General features: G+C 46.8%; 1 protein-coding gene across 2 annotated transcripts in view; it reads right to left on the bottom strand.

The window, feature by feature from the left end:
- Positions 1–21,822, bottom strand: part of BLM (BLM RecQ like helicase) — a 451,097-nt gene extending 429,275 nt beyond the window's left edge. The window contains exon 1 of one of the 2 annotated variants that reach the window (XM_086957898.1): positions 21,780–21,822. The gene's annotated coding sequence lies outside the window, so the exon portion shown is untranslated. The remainder of the gene's footprint in view (positions 1–21,779) is intronic. The other variant, XM_086957899.1, reaches the window with a different exon arrangement.
- Positions 21,823–22,049: the final 227 nt, after the last annotated feature.

Genomic DNA, 22,049 nt, shown 5'->3' with positions numbered 1-22,049 from the left:
GCGAGTGGTGCAGTGCATTTCCGCTATGTTGGTGTCGCTGAGGCATACGTGGTTACATGCGATGCCTCTGTTCCAGGAACAGTTTACGTTTAATTAAACCCCTCTTAAGCCGGCTCTGCTTTGTGGAAGTGTACATATAAAACCCTGCCAAGTCTGGAGGGAAGGGTGCACACTGCTGCCCGGCGGCTCTTTGGCTGAAGAAAAACAAGCCAATTCATCCAATTAAACATAATGTTTTATGCTAGTAGGCATCATTTCTATTGATTATTTTAAAAGGAGAGACGCGAGGGGGCAGCGAAACGGTGAGAGGAAGGAGGGGAGAAAAGTGCGACGTAAACGGGGCGGGAGTAACTGGAAGTGGGTGGAAGGGATAACGGGGCAGAGGAAGGTAGTAGGTGGTATCTCTAAAAGTTTGCTGTGGTTGGGGCAGTGGGGCAGAGCCTGTCGGGGAAAGCACTCGCGAAAGTGATCGCACGGGCGGGGTAGAAGCACGCCAGTGGTGCATGTATGTGCCTAAGCGAGGTGCTTTTGAGAGCGAGGCTGATAAGGAGGGAGGGGGAAAAGGGAGGGGTTACGGCAAGCAGAGGACCCTGATTACGGCCACAGCTTGCAGTAAAACTGTGAGAGGAAGTGTGCAGGAGGGGAGAAAAGTGCGACGTAAACGGGGCCGGGAGTAAATGGAAGGAGGTGAAAGGGATAACGGGGCAGAGGAAGGTAGTAGGTGGTATCCCTGAAAGGTTGCTGTCGTTGGGGCAGTGTGGCAGACCCTGTCGGGGAAAGCACTCGTGAAAGCAAAAGTGATCATGCGGGGGGCGAAGCACGCCAGTGGTGCATGTATGTAAACAAGCAGGAAGTGGGATATGGGAGGGGGTGGCAAATGGTGAGCACTTTCGCAGCCCTTTTGATGTTCTCAGTGGCCGCGCGGCAAACTGAGAACATCAAAGCGGCCGCGAAAGTGATCAGCAGGCGGACAAATGGTGCGCACGCCCGGCGCACATGCACTGTACCCAATCCGCACTTTGGGAGCCCTTTTGAAAGCCCCAACTTAATATCTAGCCAAAGTATCGCTAACGCGATCACTTAGGCGAGACCTAACAAAGCATCGCTAACGCGATGGCTTAGGCGAGACCTAAAAAGAGGTCTTTAACCCTCCCAGAGTTTGCTTCTAGGTTACAGTTCTTCAAGGAAACTCTTGCGAAGCGCAGAATGTTTTCAGACAGGCATGATCTGGCACTGTGTTGGATATTAAGTTCCTGAGGGAGCATTACAAAAAGAAAAGCATACCTTTAAATATTATGACTAGGCACATGTATATATGTTATGTTATGTTATGTTAACAATGGTTTGTATAGCGCACTGACACCGGTTGGTTTCCTGGCGCTGTGAAGACAGAGTGTGGTCAGAGTTGAAAGTTTATGGGGTTAGTGGTATGCTTGTTGGTAGAGCCAGGTCTTTAGGAGTTTCCTGAATGACAGGAGGTCAGGGCATAGCCTGATCTCGAGAGGAAGAGCGTTCCTTAGGCGAGGTGCCAGGGTGCCAAATCTGCAGCCACCGGTACGCTTGCGTTTGAATGAGGTTGTTTGTAGAAGACAGTGATGTGCTGAACGTAAGCTTCGGGACGGGGCATATTTTATGATCAGATTTGAAATGAATTTGGGGCTTTTGCCATAGAGTGCTTTAAACATCATGCAACTGACTTTGAAGATGCAGCGCTGGGTTACCGGGAGCCAGTGAAGTGTTTTCAAAAGGGGCGTTGCTGGGTGCCATCTAGGCTGGCTTAGAATCAGTCTTGCTGCATGATTCTGAAGTCGTTTCAGGAGGAACTGAGGAAGACCTAGGTAAATCGAGTTGGCGTAATCTATGTGGGAGATCACAGTAGCGATCACCACCTGTATCAGGGCTTCGCGAGTCAGAAGGCGACGAACCTTCCGGATTTTCCTTAATTGGAAAAGGCACTTGGAAACCACCTGACCTACTTGCGTTTTAAGCGAGAGGTCGCTGTTTAAGGTGATGCCAAGCGTCTTTGCCGATGGTGAGGGGGATATATGTGTGTATAGCGTAAGTTTTCTTTATGGTACATTAAGTGTATTTATGTCATGAGTCGATAAAAAGACTAACCTGGAATCTAATGAGTGTTCAATGTTTGTTTAGCACTGATTGCAATATCTAGGGAGCTACAAGAGAAACTGGAATAACATCACGAAGATCGCGTATAGACCCTACTTAATATGCTTTGAACAAACTGAAGAGTACAAAAGACCTCTAAAGAACCTTTTTTCCTTCACAGAGCTTTGATGACAAAAGCACAAGTAGAGCCCTTAATAGTACTCTTGATGCAACAGTTAATCACTCTTCGGTAAGTGTTGTGGTCCCAATAAATCATTACACTTCTGTACAAGGACCTAAATGTCCCAGAACCCTAGTGCAAAGCCATCTTGGGCAGGCTGGACACCACTATAAAAGGGGACCTCGTTCTGGCTCCATTGTGTGTTATCTCCATTGTGTGTTAGCAAGACAACTTGATGAGGAAGGCAGCTTGTGAACGGAGACTGGAGAATAGAATCCTTGCTTGACACTATTTACAGAGAGAATGGAGAGATCTGAAGGTAAGAGCAAAGTAGAGCACGCTCTTGGTTAAGAATCTGGTCAAAGGACATTTGAGCATTTTCACAATTAGCGCGAAAGGCACCAAGATATTATTTGGAGGTAGAGACCTCTTGTAAAAGAATCGCTCAAAATCTTTTGAACACTTGTTGAACGTTAGTGATCTTAGTTACATTATTAAAAGATAAAGAAAATTATGTTGTTATTTGCAGAAGCAACAGCACTGAATAAACTAGCTAACAAAAGGAATAAGTGATATAAATGCCTTTCATACAAAAAGACCTAGAGAGGAGGTTTAATCTTGTAACCTAATGACAAGGGAATGTTGAGCATGAGAAAATAAGAATTCCCAGAAAATAAATTCAACGTTTTCTAGAGCATTGCAGGTTTTCTTATATTTTCATAATACAGATACTGGAATTAACATTGATCATATAGTCTGTGGAATCAGGTGAAAGAGAACATTATTGAATCTCACAAAACTTTGATAAGGAAATGGTGTCTGATTGTGGCATGTTTCATTCATGATTGGAGGGTAACGTGTATATGTGTTTAGTATAACATAAGAGATCTTATAGATCAGCAGCAAACCTCTTGTAAAAGAATCGCTCAAAATCTTTTGAACACTTGTTGAACGTTAGTGATCTTAGTTACATTATTAAAAGATAAAGAAAATTATGTTGTTATTTGCAGAAGCAACAGCACTGAATAAACTAGCTAACAAAAGGAATAAGTGATATAAATGCCTTTCATACAAAAAGACCTAGAGAGGAGGTTTAATCTTGTAACCTAATGACAAGGGAATGTTGAGCATGAGAAAATAAGAATTCCCAGAAAATAAATTCAACGTTTTCTAGAGCATTGCAGGTTTTCTTATATTTTCATAATACAGATACTGGAATTAACATTGATCATATAGTCTGTGGAATCAGGTGAAAGAGAACATTATTGAATCTCACAAAACTTTGATAAGGAAATGGTGTCTGATTGTGGCATGTTTCATTCATGATTGGAGGGTAACGTGTATATGTGTTTAGTATAACATAAGAGATCTTATAGATCAGCAGCACTTAACCTGTGGTCCAGTGGCCCCTGAGGGTCTGCTATGCCTACTTAGGGAGTCTTCAACAGCCCAGAATATTAACAGATTAATAAAGTGCATAAAGATGTAATCGAAAATTTGGAAATGTTCTGTAAATGTGAAGGAATTTGAAATTGGAGGCTATAAATTCCGTTTGTATATAGTAATTATGATGTGTGGCCTCAATTGAATTAAGAAAAGTTTCGACCTTCCTATAAACATACATTTTTTATGTTTTTATATTTGCAGTGAATTAAATAAATATTTAATTATTTGTGTATATGTTTGATGAATGTGTATTGTTTTGCAGTTCAAATCATAGAAATTGCTTAGGACGAGGTCCTCAGATTCCAATATTGACTCAGTGAGGATCTTCAGATTCCAGTAGTGATTCAGTGTGGGCAGTACTTGAAATTGAAAAACAAAAGTGCAGGTACCCAATACCAGAGCACATGCTTGCTGCTGAGAGGAAGCGGTAATCTCTGATTCAAAGTATTGCAAGTCCACTGAGAAGTGCGGGTAGTCCCCCTATCAAAATGGAGAAGTGCAGGTACTCCGCGCCTGACAGTACCAGCTCATTTAAAGCAGTGAGTGTGAGTCCCTGGATTCCAGTAATAATTAAGTGGGTGAAAAAAGAAGTCAAAATTGTAAGAACAACAGTTATAGAGCTTGATGTTTAAAATTAACATCAACAACACGCCCTCCCCTCCCCACCCATCTCTAGCGGAGAGGTCCTAGGCTGAGAGAAGAGAGATCATCTTCTTTTTAGGTGATATTTTTACATTGTCATGCAATAGTAGTTGAGGACTAGTGCAACAACAGAAACCCTATAGCCAATGTCCTTCTTTCTTCCAGGTCTCCCTCCCCACTGTTCCCTACTCCACACCCTTTCCCTCACCACACAAAGCTTCACAGCTATTAAAGCATAACGAATTAGTAGTGACTGGGGACAAACCAATTTGAGTATTGAACTGATTGTGAAGATTGAAGACTGTGACAGTTGATTGAACTTCACATACTATCCATAATTGAATAGAAATATTGAATAACTGACCACAAAGCACCATAGCTGCCAAGGTTTCAGATTGGCAGGTGTAACATATTCATAATTTCAATGTATTTCTGAGTGACATTTCAACTATATGAATGACATTTTCTCTAGAGCAAAATTAAGCAATGAAGACGACGAGGGAAACAAATATCACAAATTGCACCCATTTGAGCAACGAGAATCTCTAAGAAGTCACTGAACTACAGTGCGCTAAGGGTAGGCAGCTGAAAATTGAGCAGCGTATTGCAGAGTCAGACTGCATGACAGCACAGTTGTAGTTGTTTCAGTGTTCGCTGTGGTTTTCATGACTGTTAGTTCATACGTTTGTTTTGTACCACCAATCCATGATGGGAATGCATTTATAGGTCTGGGGCAGAAGAATGGTTGAGGTGGTCCTAATATGATCCAAATCTGTGTTCTTGCATCAGACACTGAGATTAGTAGTGAGTTTCAAATTCACTGAAGCTTGCTTAGAGAAATAGCCATTTTCTTGATAAAAAATACCCATAAAGAAACTACATATGAAAAACTTCATTTTGATGCAGTCTGTAAGGCACTAAAAAAAAGTCACTATACATAAATTTGACCTAATAAAGCAATTGAATGTAAAATATGTTATTTAAACCTTTTGGGGTTTTATTTGATCTGTACAAATAAGGAGGTAAAAGTCACTGAATGTCAAAAATATTTGTTGTTTGATAAATAAAGACGTAAGGAATTATAGAAAAGTAATTGCTTGCTATATTGTTTCACTTCTATAAGATTTGTGCGCGATCAATTATCACAAAAGTGTTTCAATGCACTGTAAAACAGAAGTTTCCTAAGAAGAAACACGTAAAAATAAAGTATTTGACGGCTACAATAATCTCCAGCCCTAGACGTAGGAGAAACTTTTCGATACCTCCAGGTTCGCAGCGTATTACAAAAGGCAATTCCCAAAGGCACTCTGCTCCAAGCCTCTTTTCTTGTAGAAGGTAGACACTTGGATGACTATATAAAGGAGAATGCAATATCATTGAGATGATGTAGGGGACATGAGTGACGAAGAGTGGCAGGAGACGCTAGCATACCCCAGGAGGTGGCTATATGCTCACGATTTAAATTAATACAATTAAAGATTTTACACAGAACATATTATACGAGTACGGCACTAGTCAAAATGGGTACCCCAAGATTGGTCTCTGAAGCCCCAATTCTGCTGGACCTGCTCCTTCTTAACTGATAGAACACAAGCTGTCACCCTGGCACCTTATTCACAAGAAGCCTGCAAACTCATCTGCGGAGTGCCTCAAGGTTCATTGCTCAGCCTCACCCTGTTCAACACATACACGATCCCTCTGGTCAGTGTCATCCACACATCAACATACTCTCCTACACTGATCAATCAATCAATCATGGGTTTGTTAAGCGTGACTACTCACCCATAAGGATCTCAAGGAGCTGGGGTGTAGAGGAGGTGCCGGATCCTGTCCATCAAGGAGGAGGTCTATCGAAGAGCCATGATTTGAGGTCCCTCGTGAAGATGGGAAGTGATGTCATCTGTCTTAAGTGGAGCAGGAGGGCGTGCCAGGCTCTGGCCATGAGGAAGGAGAAGGAGCGGCCTCCCAATCTGGACTTCCTGGTGCGGGGGACCACGGCGTGGGAGAGCTGGGCTGTTCATAGGGTCCTTTGGGGTGCGTGGAATTTGAGTCGGCTGTTCAGGTATGCTGGTCCGGTGTTGTGGAGGGCTTTGTGTGCGTGGGTGAAAGTCTTGAAGGTGATTCTTGCCTCGATGGGGAGTGAGTGGAGTATTTGCAAGTGCTGAGAGATATGCCAGTGTTGTGGCAGGTTGAGGATTAGTCTGGTGGCGGCGTTCTGGATGTTTTGTAGCTTGCGGATGACATTTTTGTTGATTTCGGCACAGAGTGCGTTGCCGTAGTTAAGTGTGCTGGTGACGAGGGTGTGAGTGACGGTCTTTCTGTGTTTGAGGGGGGGGTCCATTTTAAGGTCTTGTGTAGGAGGCGGAGGGTGTGGAAGCAGGAGGATGTGACAGAGTTGATCTGGCGGTCCATTTTGAGTTCGGAGTGCAGCATGATTCCGAGGTTGCGTGCATGGTCTGTGGAGGTGGGCGGGCTTCCGAGCGCGGGGGGCCACCATGTATCGTTCCAGGCGTCAGGGTGTGGGCATAGGATGAATACTTTTGTTTTGTCCGTGTTGCATTTTAGACAGCTGTTCTTCATCCATTTTGCAACTGCTTCCATGCCTACTTCAAAGTTGTGTTTGGCTATGCTGGCTTCGTTGGATAAGGAGAGGATGAGTTGGGTGTCGTCTGCGTATGAAAAAAAGTTGAGTCTGTGGCATCTGAGAATGGGGATGAGCGATGCCATGTAGACATTGAGCAGCGTGGGGCTGAGGGAGGTACCTTGGGGGACTCCGCAGGTGGTCGGTGTAGGGTCAGAGAGGAAGGGAGGGAGTCTGAGCCGCTGTGTTCTACCGGAGAGGAATGAGCGGATCCAGTCAAAGGCCTTGTCCCAGATCCTTGTGTCGTGAAGTCTGCGTGTTAGGGTGCGGTGAAATACCGCGTCGAAGGCCGCTGAGATGTTGAGGAGGATAAGGGCTAGTGCTCTCCTCTGTCCAGGAGGGAGCATATGTCGTCTGTTGCGGCGAGGTGTGTGGTTTCTGTGTTGTGGTCTTTCTGAAGCCGGATTGGGAGGAGTCGAAGATGTTGTGCTCTTCGATGAAGGTGGTGAGTTGGCTGTTGATGGCTTTCTCGAGGACTTCCGCTCGGAACAGGAGTAGGGAGATGGGTCTGTAGTTCTTGAGGTCGGTGAGGTACACCAAGAGTTTCTTTAGGAGGGTGTTGATCTCGGCGTGTTTCTAGCCGTAGGGGAAGGAAGCGTTCGCGAGGGAGTGGTTGATGGTGTGGCGAAGCATGAGTGCGATGGTGTTGCTGGCTCTGTTGAAGATGTGGTGGGGCAGGGGTCCGTGGGGGTCCCGGAGAGGATTGACTTCATCGTCTTCAGTGTGTCTTCAGTGGTGAGAGCTGTCAATCATTGGCTTCAAGGCTTCGGGGTGGTTGGTAGGGTTCTGTGTGTTGGCTGTCGTCATCGCAATTGTCGTAAATGTTGTTGATTTTGTGGTGGAAGAAGGTGCTGAGTTTGTCGCAGAGGGCTTATGAGGGAGGGATGTCTGTAGACTCGCTGATGGGTTTGGCGAACTTCTTGACGATGCTGAAGAGTTCTTTGCTGTTGTGCGTGTGTGTGGAGATTCTGTCTTTGATTGCTTTCTTTCTTGTATTTCTGATGAGTTGGTGGTGGCGACTCTGAAGTTGTTGTGGGCTTCTGTGAATTTGGAATTCCTCCAGGCCTTTTCGAGGCGCTGGCATGTGAGTCTGGACTCTCGGAGTTCGGTGGTAAACCAGCTGGCTTTCCTGATGTGTGTGGGGTTGTTCTTTTTGAGGGGGGCTATGGTGTTGGCGCAGTCGGAGATCCATCTGTGCAGGGTTCGGGCTGCGGTGTTGGGGTCTTCGTTGTCCGCGATGGTTGGGGTGGAGTTGCCGAGTGAAGAGGTGAGCTGGTCGTTGGTGATTTTGGTCCAATTTCTTCGTGGGAGCAGGTGCTGTGTTCTGTGGATGGTGGGTGTTCTGAAGGTGAAGTGGATGCAGCGATGGTCTGTCCACGGGAGTTCGGTAGTGTGGCTGAAAGTGGCAGAGTTTCCTGTTGTGAAGATGGGTTTGAGGGTGTGTCCTGCTGAGTGAGTGGGTTCAGTTACGATCTGGCAAAGTCCTATGTTGTGGAGGTTGTCCAGGAGGGTTGTAGTGTTGGGGTCTTGTTGGTTGTCGAGGTGGAAGTTGAGGTCTCCCAGCAAGGTGTAGTTTGTGGACACGATGGCCTGCGGGGTGATGCTGTCCGTGATGGAGTTGGTGAATGGCCCACAAGGTCCGGGAGGGTCGGTAGATTAGGGTTCCCCGGAGGGTGGTGGTAGGGCTGGCCTGTATCTTGAAGTGTAGGTGTTCCATCAGGTCTGTGGATTCGTCTTTAAGTGTGCCCAGCCGGAGGGTGGGTTTGTGGACGATGACGATCCCCCCCCCCAAGAGCGGGAGTGATGGTCCTTCCAGGAGATCTTGTATCCTTGGGGAATGGCAATGGCGATGCCAGGTCCCGAGGTGGTGTTTGGTCCAGGATTCGGTAAAGAATGCAAAGTCCGGGATGGTACTGTCAAGGAGGTCCCAGATTTTGGTGGCATGTTTGTGGAGGGATCGGACATTGGGGAGGATGCATTGCAGGGTCTTTGGTGCAGTTGCGTTCTTGTGGGCGGGTTGTGCAGGATCCATGAACTTAGAGGTGCTGCAAGAGTGGCGGCAGCGGTGACAGCTGAAGGGTCCGTGGGTGTCGGCTGGTGATGTTAGCTTGTAGTTGTTGTTGCGACCTGGGTTGAGTACGTAGAGTGCTGCTGGGATGTAGCGCTGGTGGTTCGGAGGTCCAGGGTTTCTGGCGCTGGTCGCGTTCAGGACATGGACGGGTGCAGATGGGCTTGCCTTTGGCGAGCTAGCGGCGCATCCGCACAGCGGACAACATTAAGTAGGGGTCAGGGAGGGCTGGACAGCTGGGAGGCGGGAGGGGAAACTGGCTTGGGCTGGTCAAGCTGGGGTGGGGAGGGGCAGCAGCGGTAGGAAAAACGGGCGGGAGGTACACGGAAAAGGAGCAAAAAACAACGCAAAAGTAGGAATTGGAAAATGATAGAAAAGTGATGAAAAGTGATAGAAAGAGTAAAAGGGTGAGAAAATAAAGGCTGAAAAAAGAGCGAAAGAAGGAGTGAGAGGTCCACTGGACCACCAGGGATGAGGCGCAAGTATAGCCTGCGGGTGGAGGAGGACCTCGAACTCCAACAGTCCCGAGTGCAGGGGCTCAGGAGGGCCTCACTTGATGGTGGAGCTGCGAGGGTGGGCAAGCACTTTCACTGATAAGGAGTCAGTGGTCTGGCATGCTGATGGCATGCAACTCCTAGGCTCTCTCTCAGATAAAACCAAAACACAAGAAACAAGCTAACTGAATGAGAGTCAACTGTCTGAAGCTCAACACTGACAAAAGTAGTGATCTTTGGCAAGAACAGCTTGCTATGAGAATCCAACTGGTGGTCGGCCAAACTCAGACCAACACCCAGCACCCACGCCAAGAACCTTGGAACAATCATCAACAGCAAACTGGACATGTCCGCACACGTCTATGCATTCACTGCATCATGCTTCCAGAGGCTGAGGAACTTCATCAAAAGGCTGCCAAGCAACGCTAGAAAAACTGTCACTCTGACCTACTCACCAGAAAGTTGGACCACAGGAACAGCCTAAATGCAGGGATCACCAAGCAACTCAATAGAAAACTACAAACCTTCCAGAACTCCGCAGCCAGACTCATTCTCAACGTGCCACGCAGAATTCAGATCACACCAGACCTGCGAGAGGTCAACAGGCCAATACATAAATGTGCTCATTTCAAACTACTCACACAAACATTAAAGGCACTACACAACTTAGGCCTCACCTCCCAGAACAGTTGCATCTCCTTCCACAAACCACCCATAAACCATTGCTCCACAGGAATCCTACTCTCTTACACCCCATGTGTAAACAGAACTAGATCAGGAGCACAGGCGTTCTATTAAATCACTCCTAAAGTGGGAAACGACCTTCACTCCATATCAGAGCCTCTCCCTCTCTTCTTGAATTCCACAAGAAGCTGAAGATAAGGCGTTCCAATGGAGCCGGGCACGGAGACTGCAGCAACTGACCTCAGAGAACAGGACGCCCAAACAGAGAAGGCCCGAAACGAGAAACTATGGGAGCCGAGAAGCCTGCGCTCTGCAGCACGGGACCAACATGCAAGGCAGACGGTGAGTCGTGGGAGGCGCTGCCGCGGAGGACTGCAGGGACGCGCTGCGATGCAGAGGTTGGCGTCGTCCATGCACCTGCCTGGGCCCTGGCCTAGGAAGGTGACAAAACTTCAGCGGAAAGCAAGCGTCAGCGGCCAGAAGCGACACGCAGTGGGTGGGCAACTGGGAGGAAGAGGACTGTGGCTCACCGGAGCTGTTGAGAATCATTCTGACTGTGTGACGCAGAAGATGCAAGACTTCCAGCATGCCAGTGAGTGTATAACTGCGGATTGACCTAGGTACAGCAGCCCATAGGCCTGCGAACAGAGGCTGCACGAGTCAACGGCTGTGGTGCACTGCCGGACCTAGTGGGCTACCAGAGACAGTGTGTGCCAGTCAGTTTGGAGTGTACTTGTAAGCTGAGGCCCTCTGCATATCAAGGAGCCCACTATCAGGCAAGCACTGGATTCACAGCACACCACTGGTGCCTGCGGGATACCCGGGATTAAGCCGCCTGCCACTGTTGAGAAACGAAGCCGGCACCCCCAGCACTAAAGAATAACCATTACATTACTATATATTACCAGTATCCCCTAACAGATGCACATCTTTGGGGCTGTAGCTGCGACGCCCATCTATTCGGAGGTGCCTCATGAACAGTTCACTGAGGCCATTAGTATGGAGTGACAGCACCGTGCAGCAGGCTGGCTAGAAGACAGGCTTTCACTCCCGTCACTGCTGATCAGGGAGCCGCGCCATCAGCTACACTAGGTGTCTTAACTACTTACACTCGCCCCCTACTCCTATTGCACCTAACAAGCCCGCATGGCGGCTAACAGCCGACATAATAGCAAGACAGCAAGACTAGAAGAATGAACTGCACAAGGGGTACTCGACCTCACACCTTCTTGCGCACATCAAGCATAAGTGGCACGGAACAATCATTGCATATGGACCAACCCCACACCCCGGAGGATAGAATGGATGCAATTCTGAATGCCAGTGAGAGATCTAGAGTATCACTGGAATCTAAAATAGACAGTGCAGCAGAAGACCTGACTCTACTACTCTCAGACCACGGGAAGCTAAAAGAAAGAGTGACATCAAAGGAGTGCACCGTCTCCGACCTTAAGTCTGCAACATTTAATTGAAAAACAGCAGAATGCACAAGAGGCCAGAATATGTTTCCTGGAGGACAGAGTAAAAGACACAGAGGGCTGCTAGGCGAAATAATATCTGCTTGATTGGACTGCCGGAAGGGGTGGAGGACTAAGATACGGTTGCATTAGTGAAACAATGAGTCAAAGACCTGCTTCCCTCTTCCTCACTGTCCCCCTTCTTTAAGATAGAGCGGCCCCCCTCTAGAAGACCAGCACCATGAATAGGGGCTCACCCACTCATCTTCAAGGTGCTACACTATAGGGACAGGGATGCAATACTGCGAGAAATGAGGAAACTCCCAGAAATGAAAATCGAGAACACAAGAGTTATGTTTTCCTGGATTATACACTGAGAGTGCAACGCCAAAGGGGCTCCCTTTTACAAGTGAAGCAGAAACTCTGCCAGCTAAACATCCAATACTTGCTTCTGTACCTAGCACAGCTTTGTGTGGTGGCAGATAGAAAGGCAAGGTTCGTCAACATGCCACAGGACACATGGGAATTGCTGGAAACCACTGACTAGTTTTCGGGACCCCGTCTGTCTGGCATGCCCAGAACTTGGAGAGGCGCAACAGCTGGACCCAAGAGCCGTAACCCACGTAATACGAAATGCCCTCTCAGTCTGTTAGCAGTGGGGGGATCTAGAACAAATTATACAGGAGCAACTGAAAGCTGGATGCGAAGCGAACCGCATAGCTGCTACCCCGGATGACCCAGGAAAAGACGCAATATCGATCTCTTCGTCTGGAAACGAGTGCTCTTCAGAGGTATGCCCATCAGACACTGCCTTACTAAATATGCCAGATGCAACCCCATGGACTTCAGATATTATTTAACATGCATTTTAAAATGTAAGGCATGCAGCCTTCTCTGTGGACCATAATCCCATGTTCACTGTCATACTAAATATAATACACTGATGGCTCTTGCTGAGCAAATGGCTCAGGTTACATACTGATACCGCAAAGTTTCTCCAAGACCTCACTCTTACACTAAGTGCGCAGGTGATAAACCCTACGTCAAATTAGGGGATGTTACAGCAGTGAACTCTGGAAGGCCAGCGCCCCCTTTCTCCCTCTCTTGCACAGGGAATAAACTGGTACTATGGGGTGGGGGCGGATTTCCGCTCAGGTCTGGGCAGCTCCTTTTGTCCCACAAGGTCTGGAACATACCCATAGCGGTGAAGGACGCCGTGCAGCAGGAATTACACAGATTAGAAGAGCAAGGAATAATTGAACCCATAGACAGCTCAGAGTGGCTGGCGCCCTTAGTTGTGGCAAGAAAACCCAACGGCAAAGTGCATCTTTGTGTCGACCTTCGAGAGCGCCTGGAGAAATTCCTGTTGCCCCGAATAGAAGAAATGCTAGCCAGAACGACGGGAGTAAAGTGGTTCTCCACCATTGACCTTGCGTCCGTCTATCATCAGCTAGACCTGCACCCATCAAGCCGGAAATTCACATCCTTTATAACACCTTTCAGGTGCTAACAGTTCCGCAGAATGCCTTTTGGGCTGGCATCGGCCGCAGCGGTGTTCCCAAAGCTAATGCACCGTCTGTTCAAGGATGTGGAAGGCATCCAATATTTTCAAGACAACATCTTAGTAATGGGGATGGACCGAGAGGACCACGACAGGAAACTGAACAAAGTGCTGAGCGTGCTACAAGAGAAGGGCCTGACTGCTGAATGGGATAAATGTCGGCTGGGCATGTCATCCGTCACCTACCTCGGACATGAGATAGGAGGACAAGGGATCACCCCTAAGAGAGAGAACGTGAAGGCCATCTGCGATGCCAGAGGTCCCGTAAGCAAAGAGGAGGTGAGATCCTTCCTGGGGATGGCCGAATATTATAGCAAGTTCGTTCAGCACTTTGCCACAAAGACACATCAATTGAGACAGCTCATAAGGGACAAGACAGCGTTCCATTGGGATGAAGAAGCGCAAAGAGAATTCGAAGAGTTGAAGAGAGACATAAGCCAAGCGGTGCCGTTGCATGGACATAATCCTCAGGGACAGACCATACTGACCACGGATGTCAGCGAGAAGGGGCTGGGAGCAGTCCTCACGCAAAAGAGGGAAGATGGGACTGTGGAGACTCTCAGCTTCGCATCCAGAGTGTTATCTCCCACAGAACAAAAGTTCAGTGTGATTGAGAAGGAAATGCTGGCAGCGGTATGGGCCATGGGGAAGTTCAGACAGTTCCTTTGGGGTACGAGATTTCGTCTACAGACAGACCACAAACCGCTGGTCAAAGTACTCACCTCGAGTGGGCATGCGACTGCCACCCCACGCATAGCCAAGATGAAGCTGAAGCTGTTGGAGCACACGTACGTTGTAGAATACATACCTGGGACGCGCAACAAAGTGGCTGACTACCTCAGTCGAGCCTCAGCCATGGAAGAAGCACCCACTCCATTGTTGGAGAATGAAGAGATGGTAGCAATAATGGAGGACTCAGAAAGAGTGATCAGCAAGCAAGAATGGGCACAGGCGTATGAGGAGGACGAGGACATAGAAGTCAAAGAATGCCTAATCAGCGGTTGGCCCGAGAAGAGGATGTTGAAAGAGGTGCTCAGGAAATTTTATGAAGTGCGGGAGGAACTATCGATGAGCGACTCCGGAATCTTTTTGTATCGAGGTGACAAAGTGGTGCCCCCAACGAGATTGATTCCGCCCCTGCTGAGCCAGCTACACGAAGGACACCTCGTCATTGTGAAAACCAAACTGCGGGTGAAGCAAATGTACTGGTGGCCGTGACTGGACAGTCAAGTGGAAAGGCACGTGAGAGACTGTGACCAGTGCCAAGGAGCGGACAAGATATTGAAACCGCTAAGGACAGCATTGGGAAGATTCCAGCAGCCTCGCAACCCCTGGGAGGACGTATCGGTTGATATTCTGGGACCGGTCTTGGATAACCAAGGGATGCCAAAGTACTTGTGTGTTTTGGTGGATAAATACTCTAAATGGCCGGAAGTCCATGTGCAGGAAGAAATGGACTCCGACACCGTGATAAAGTTTCTCACCTCAGTGTTCCTGAGGGAAGAGATCCCAAGAACAATCCTGAGTGACAATGGACTGCAATTTACGTCCGAGACGTGGTGCAAGTATACAGACAGGAATGGAATCAAAACCAAACACACCTCTGTGTACCACACATCGAGCAATGGACAGGTGGAAAGATTTAATCGGGTCCTCATGGGGTCCATACAAGCTGCCGTCATGAAGGGCAAGGACTGGAAGAAAGAAGCCCAGAGTATGATATGGGCTGACAGGATTACCCCTACCTCTACAGGGTACAGCCCATTCCAGATCCTAAGAGGCAGGCACCCATTTACAAAGGACAACGTAGTCTGGAGGAAAAAGACCGTCACCAGCAAATGGTCACCTGCAGTTGTCTAGCATAACCTTGAGAAGGCCCAGAGAGTATACACAGAACACTATAACAAGAGGAGAAACGTGAAGGAAGAAGCCGCCCTTGAAAGAGGGGAATGCGAGAGAGTCAAGCTGGCAGTGCTGAGGAGGAAAGGAGAAAGCAAGTACAGCCCGCCCATGCAAGTAGAAGAAGTATATGATAGAGCTGAGTTACTCAGTGACGGTAATGTATGGTCCCAAGACCGCATGGCTAAAATTAACAAGATCCTACAATGGCCCGTGGAGGAAGAGAAAGACCGACAAGATCAAGGACCGAGAGGCTGCGAAGAACGGATGAGTGAAAGAGGCAGAAGCCAAGTGGAAAGAGAATCACACGTAGAAGGAGAAGATCTGGAAGTGCCGGGTGTGGAGGAAGCGCAGGCCGAGAAGAGTATGACACCCAAGAAAAATGAACGGAGTCAGCAGTGGGACAGAATGGTGAGCCCTGCAGACAGGGGCGGATTGACAAGGCGGGCATTCGGGAATGGGCCGAAGGGCCGGTGCCTCAGTGCCCTCTGTGGGCCGTTTTTTTCTCCCCTGTCCCAGTCCACAGAGAGTGGACTAGGAAAGGGGAGAAAAACAAGCACTGGCGTTGCCAATAGGTCTCGCAGTAGGAAAGTTGGAGCTATTGGTTTTGTAAATGACACATTTTATATTTATGTGTTGGTTTTGAAAATCGCGAAATTAATAGTTTTGTCATTTACAATGCCAATACTTTTAACTTTTGCAAATGTGACCCTCATAGTATTTGTAATGCAAATGTTTTGTATTTACGTGACTTAGATGTATTGATATTACAAATAACAATGGTTAAAAATAATTAATACTTAAATAAAAGTTATTGTAATTTATAATGGCAATAGCTTAAACTGTTGTAAATACCTTTTGTGAAGATTATGTTCAGTGTATTTTATTGTGAGGAAAATAAAAGAACAGAAGTGAAATATTAACGTCTTTTTGTAACATTTGTGTAATGTGAGAGAGTGTGAGTCACACGTGGAGTTTGACTTCGGTAGAAACAAATTACCTTTAAACAAGACCTCTATTTTTTAATGTTTAGTCGTTTCGAATTTAGCACGTGGATACCTTTCCACATTAGCAACTATACCTAAATGTACACCAGGCCAGAAACCTTTGCCTGCTTTTCCTCAGAAATGTGACTAAATTAAAACAAAAGATATTCTTCCTTCCCCTGAAAAAAAATCACAAACCAACAGGACTCACTCCAGGCCGAGGATTTAAAGTGCTCTACAAAAAGGTCTAAAGAATAAAGGATTGCAGCAGATTACACCTGCTTTATGGCACTCACCAAGTGTGTTTACGGTCGGAACAGGTTCAGACAGTCATTGTTATGAGAACATTCAAAATTGTCATGGTCAATTCGTGTGTCAAGGTGAGAGGCTGGGTCTTAAATGTGTAATGAGATTTGTTTGCACTGTACAGTAGTCACAAACCCACATAACTTTAAACAACGACAGTGATAGATTCCACTAAAATATTCCCAACTCAAATCGGCAAAGTAAAAATGAAAGGAACAGTAAGCCTACATAGCAAAACACATGATCATGCACAAAACGATATATGCGTTATTCCAAGCAGGAAATAAATTCTAAGCGTACATTTATTTATTTAATTGGTATTAAAATACGAAACCGCACGGAAGCAGTGCCTTTGCTTCACGAGAATTAATCACTGTGCTCTTAACATTTGAGAGAACAGAACAACCAACCCGGAAACATGTTCCCACGTGAGGCTCACAACAATTGACATAATACCTACTAAATATGTTTTATAACGTCTAGTTTTCAGAGAACTTATCACCAAAACAATACTTAAGAAGGAACCATTGAGTGATTTGAAAAGCAAATTACATATGATTGCAGCGTGGAAAAACAGAAGCAATAATCATCAAAATAAAGAATCCCTTCACACCAAGTCGTTCAATGAAAAGTCATTCGTGCCATTCAAAACCACATAATTGTTGGAGCGTCTACCAGGGCAACTGCACATGCAGGTTTAGAAAGGACATCAGATAGAGCACGGAGGTGTCTAAGCCAACATACATACTGTCGAAAGGAATAATCTGTCGACATACTGTTAATGCATGACATTCCATAACATTAAAGCTTAATACATTGCTGACCGAACAAACAAGACGCATTTTCTATGCCGATGATCACAGAAAAATAAACTAGCCTTAGAGGTCTGATAAGAGAGGGGAGAGTTCTGTTAAGAGAGGGGGGGTTCTGTATTATGGTATGGCTAGCACAGAGGTACCGAAACAAGGTTTCAAGGCCCTTTTATGCACTTTGCCAACAACTAAGGAAGGGGGGGGGAATAGGTCACTTACACTTCAAAAGAAATGTTTGGTTGCTGCATTCACCCTTACGTTTAATCACAGAAACTGCGTGCTCATAGTGACTCAGAGTGTTGGACTGTAGATATGACTACGACACGACTTCAATTAAGGACGGTTTACACCGGGCTAACAGGGATCAGGTGCCTGCAACCAGCTTCTCGACGAGCCTTAGAGAACCGAAAGGCTTGGTCTAAACTGGGGCACGGTATCCACCATAAAGATGTGATGTGCTATATGAGTGACATGTCTCGAACAAGTGATGTCCGATGCCTGCAGGACACATGCTGTATCTACTGAAGCAGATGATAGTAACAAGCAGGAGGGGGCTATGATCTTGATCATCAATCGGGCGTGGCGTGCTGCGCACTATCTAATTAATAAAGAGGCTGCTGGCTCACAGAGTTCCCCGCATGCACGCAACCGCCCCGCGCAATGTCGTTGTGCCGTGTTTGTTGCACTATTCATGAGTTTAAGCTTGAATTTATTTTTGCAATTTGGAAAAGCCTGCAAATTATGCAACACATCGTTTACACATGGCTTGCAATTCAGCAACTGCGGGAAGTCGGAAAGCCAGAAGCCGCTTGATGCTAAAAACTTCGCGCATCAAGCACATCATAAATCCATAAATCCACGACTGTGCAAACTTTGGCTGTAGTACAGGCTGCAACTTTTTATCCTCGTGCATCAGAATGGGCAACGTTACAAAGACACGTTCCAAAAGGTCTGTTGCACGGAGACAAAGTGAAATTACAGCGATAAAGGAAAACAAGTAAGGGAAATGCAAGGGGGATGGGGGTGGGTTGGGTTCACAAGGGAGAGAACAACACGAGTGGTGGGGGAAAACCACAAGGGAGACGCACACACAGAGACAAAGTGAAAAAACAACACGTACCTGATAATGCAGAGCGGCAGAGAAACTGAAAGTACGGCCGGCCTGCGGCCGGCCATGAATAATTAGGGAAACTGAAAGTACGGCCGGCCTGTGGCCGGCCATGAATAATTAGGGGAGGAGAAGCCGCACAGCGCACGCTGGGAGAAGCCCTTTGATGTGCTGTGCGGCCGTGAATGCGCGTGCTTGTTTGGTCACGTGATTCATGTGAACTTAATGAAAACCGCAGCGCAAGAAGCCCTTGGTTTGACGAGGATTTCGAGCACTTGAATTCTCGCTCCACTCAATGCGCTTGCGCGCATTGATAGGTCGCGAGACCTAAAAAACGGCCCACAGAGTGCACGGAGACAGACAGAGAAAAGTAAAGCAGCCTCGCTGTGCGGCCGGCCAGCGATTGTCAGCTGTGGCCTCTCCTTCACCCCTGCCCTGCCAAGCAATCAAGCTGAGGCTGGGCTGGGGAGGGGTGATTGTTTGCAAGAATCGGCCTCCCTCGGGGCCAGGTGTTTCTCAGGCCTTTGAGCTATTTTCACCTCGGCCCCCCTGGGTCCCATGCAGCCCAGAAACGGTGTTAGTCTTAGCACCTCGCCCACAGCCCTTCACATTCAGGGCATAGTGGACGAGGAAGAATGGGTCTTGCTGTGGGGGCCAGGTGATGTTTGGAATTTTTTAATTTTATTTATTTATTTATGCGATTCTATATAGCGCGGACTTTACCCGAAGATGTCAGAGCGCTTCACACAAGGAACAGCAATAATACATGAGGAGAAAAATTACAAGTGGACAAATTACAAAAGCAAACGTTAAGTTACATGAATCAAAAGTGACAATAGTGAGCTACCAAAATACATGAGGTAGCAATCGGTACATTACAGGACTAAAAAGTGATATGTGTGCAGGTTACAAAAGCCTACAAAGTACAAGTAGAGGTATAATACTGCAATAAATGGCAGACACTCCAGCACAAGAACGAACGTTACGTAGGCAATGGTGGCACTTGTGCGAGTATCTAAAGCAAACAAAAGTGAGAGGTAGCATACAGTGTAATACCAGAGAAAAGTGATGAGTGCAAGTTACAAAAGGGTACCATACACAGGTACAAGGGTAATACTACAGTAAATGGTAAACACTCAAACTGCCAGAACACACTGGGAAGGCACTTCCCATGCACCAGCTTCACCTCAGCCTCCCCCCTGGCTACCTTGGATGACCCAGAAAGCTGTGTTTTGTGCTCCCCTGCCAGGAAATTTTCCTGAGGCCTGGAGGGCTGATTAATTTACTAATTGCAGGGGCCTTACCTGTTCATGTGCTCCTGAGCTGAAGGTCTGGGGAGGGCTAAGTAGGTTAGTAATAGCAGGGGCTTTGCTGCTTTTCAGGTGCTCCTGTGCTGGAGGGCTGGAATAATTTTGTGACAGAAAGGGGCCTTGCTATTTTTTTTAGTTGCTCAGCATGTAGGCCATTGGCACATTTGCCCTGTGTCCTGTGCAAGAACAGTATCCTCCCACTTTCATTCCTTATCTGTGCAAATAGTGTTTCATGAAAGGGCACGCCCCTTGAATGTGGGCCACGCCCCTTAAATATGGGCCACGCCACTTGAATGTGGGCCACTTTTTTCGCCAGTGCCCGGGCCGAATTGTGAGCCCAATCCGACCCTGCCTGCAGAAGATGGTATGTGAGAAGCTTCCACACCGGTAAGACGTACACGTGCTGGGAGAGCGGTGATCAGGCCTGCTCATTTCAGAGACTTTGAACTGGGGGATGTTAAACCTGTGGACTCTAGCATTCTTTTGTATATGTATAAAAAGGGGCGATATGTAGTGTCGCGCTCTAGTCCTTGCGGTTGCGTATGATGCGACACGCAAGGACGTGAGAGAAAAGGAAGTGCGCATGTGCGAGACGAGTGATGCGCATTGTGTGAGCGACCGGAGCGCGATGTTAGTAAGACGCTAAGCGCTCTTCTTGTGATCGCCATAAATCTAAATAAATAGAATTCCTGCGACCTTCAGTGTTGTCTCATATTTACAGAGGTGCATGTACAACTTCACAGAGGCGACGAGGAGTGGGATTCCCCACAAAGAAAAAAAAAAGAGATGAGAACTAAATACACTGAGGAGCAGCAGGAAGCTAGGAACGCCGCACTGCACAAGTAAGCTGGAAGGGGGAGCAGAAGTACAGTGGCAGTGAGATTGCAAGTGGAGCGTGGCAGAGGCGCAAGAAGCGGGATGCTCCCACCACGTGCACCACAGCCAGAAACCGAGGCGACCAAAGAGGAGGAGCATGGTAGGAGGGTGTCACTGCGTATGATGCGACACGCAAGGACGTGAGAGAAAAGGAAGTGCGCATGTGCGAGACGCGTGATGCGCATTGTGTGAGCGACCGGAGCGCGATGTTAGTAAGACGCTCAGCGCTCTTCTTGTGATCGCCATAAATCTAAATAAATAGAATTCCTGCGACCTACAGTGTTGTCTTATATTTACAGAGGTGAATGCACAACTTCACAGAACCCACCACCACATGCACATTCAAGTTTGCAGTTCCTGCAAAAAAATATAATGGTAACTAGACACAGACACATGCTGTATTATTGTACGAGATCTATCTGCTTCAATGCTAATTTATAGTATTGTCACATACTCGAATGCATGCTCTCGGTCTTTCAACAAATGTAGTTAAACGTACAAGCCGCATTCCTGTAATGCAACGCTCTTTTTTTTAACCAGTTATGTCTGCTACATGTGTAATCTCAAAACGCCACTAAAACAGATCAAACAAAAAAAATCAGGCATTTAAATGAGTGCCTATGCAGGGTTAGGCACACACACACCTGCTCAGCACCAGGATAACTTGCAGATAATAGTGTACTTTACAAATACACATGAAACTATACAAAAACCTCACATATATTGTACATATAAAATAATACTGATTTACATTTAACAATAATATTTGTTTATACAAATGAGAACATAGCAAACAAGCATTTTGGATAATGTGTGTCAACATAGTGAGGAGGTCTGGATGTTCTTGCATGTTTCAGATTTCAAAAATGTTACTCAAAACAATTATGTAATCGTATGTACTTCAATGGAAGAATGACGAAAAATACATTTGTTCTAAGTTCGTAGTCTACATCACATTTTTCATGACATTTGTTGCCTGATTTACCATGTGAGGGATGATTCGGCTCGTATTTTAGCTCTTGGAGCTATGTCCAAGCTTGCCCTAGTCTCTCCTTACCCCCCCAAACAGAGTACTTTTCTTTACACCACTGCTAGCTAGGGTGGTTTGAGGCAAGATTGTTCTTTAAAAAATTAATATGAGACTGTGCTGCTGAGAGTGTCAGTAAGTTAAACTAGGTTATCTATATCTTCCCACTTCTTACCTAAGGGTGGCTGAAGCTCCTGCTCCGCTCTCCTTTTCCCGTTTCGCGCGCAGCTCAACAACATGGAGCCCCACCTCTCAGCATGGCCCCGCCCCCTAAGCAGGGAGCTCCGTCAAGCACGCTTTCTATGTTTTTCTCCAGTACTGTGTGTAGCAGTATTAGTCCCTAGCGTGTTCGTTTAGTATGCCCGCATGTTGAGAGGTTCCCTGGACAGGATGTTTTTTTTTTTAAGAATGGTAACGTTGCCGTTATTGCTCAATTAATTCAATG

Source organism: Lissotriton vulgaris, chromosome 2_1 (genome assembly GCF_964263255.1).
Source record: "Lissotriton vulgaris chromosome 2_1, aLisVul1.2, whole genome shotgun sequence".
NCBI classification, from domain to species: domain Eukaryota; kingdom Metazoa; phylum Chordata; class Amphibia; order Caudata; family Salamandridae; genus Lissotriton; species Lissotriton vulgaris.
This window is presented reverse-complemented; position numbering and strand designations above follow the sequence as displayed.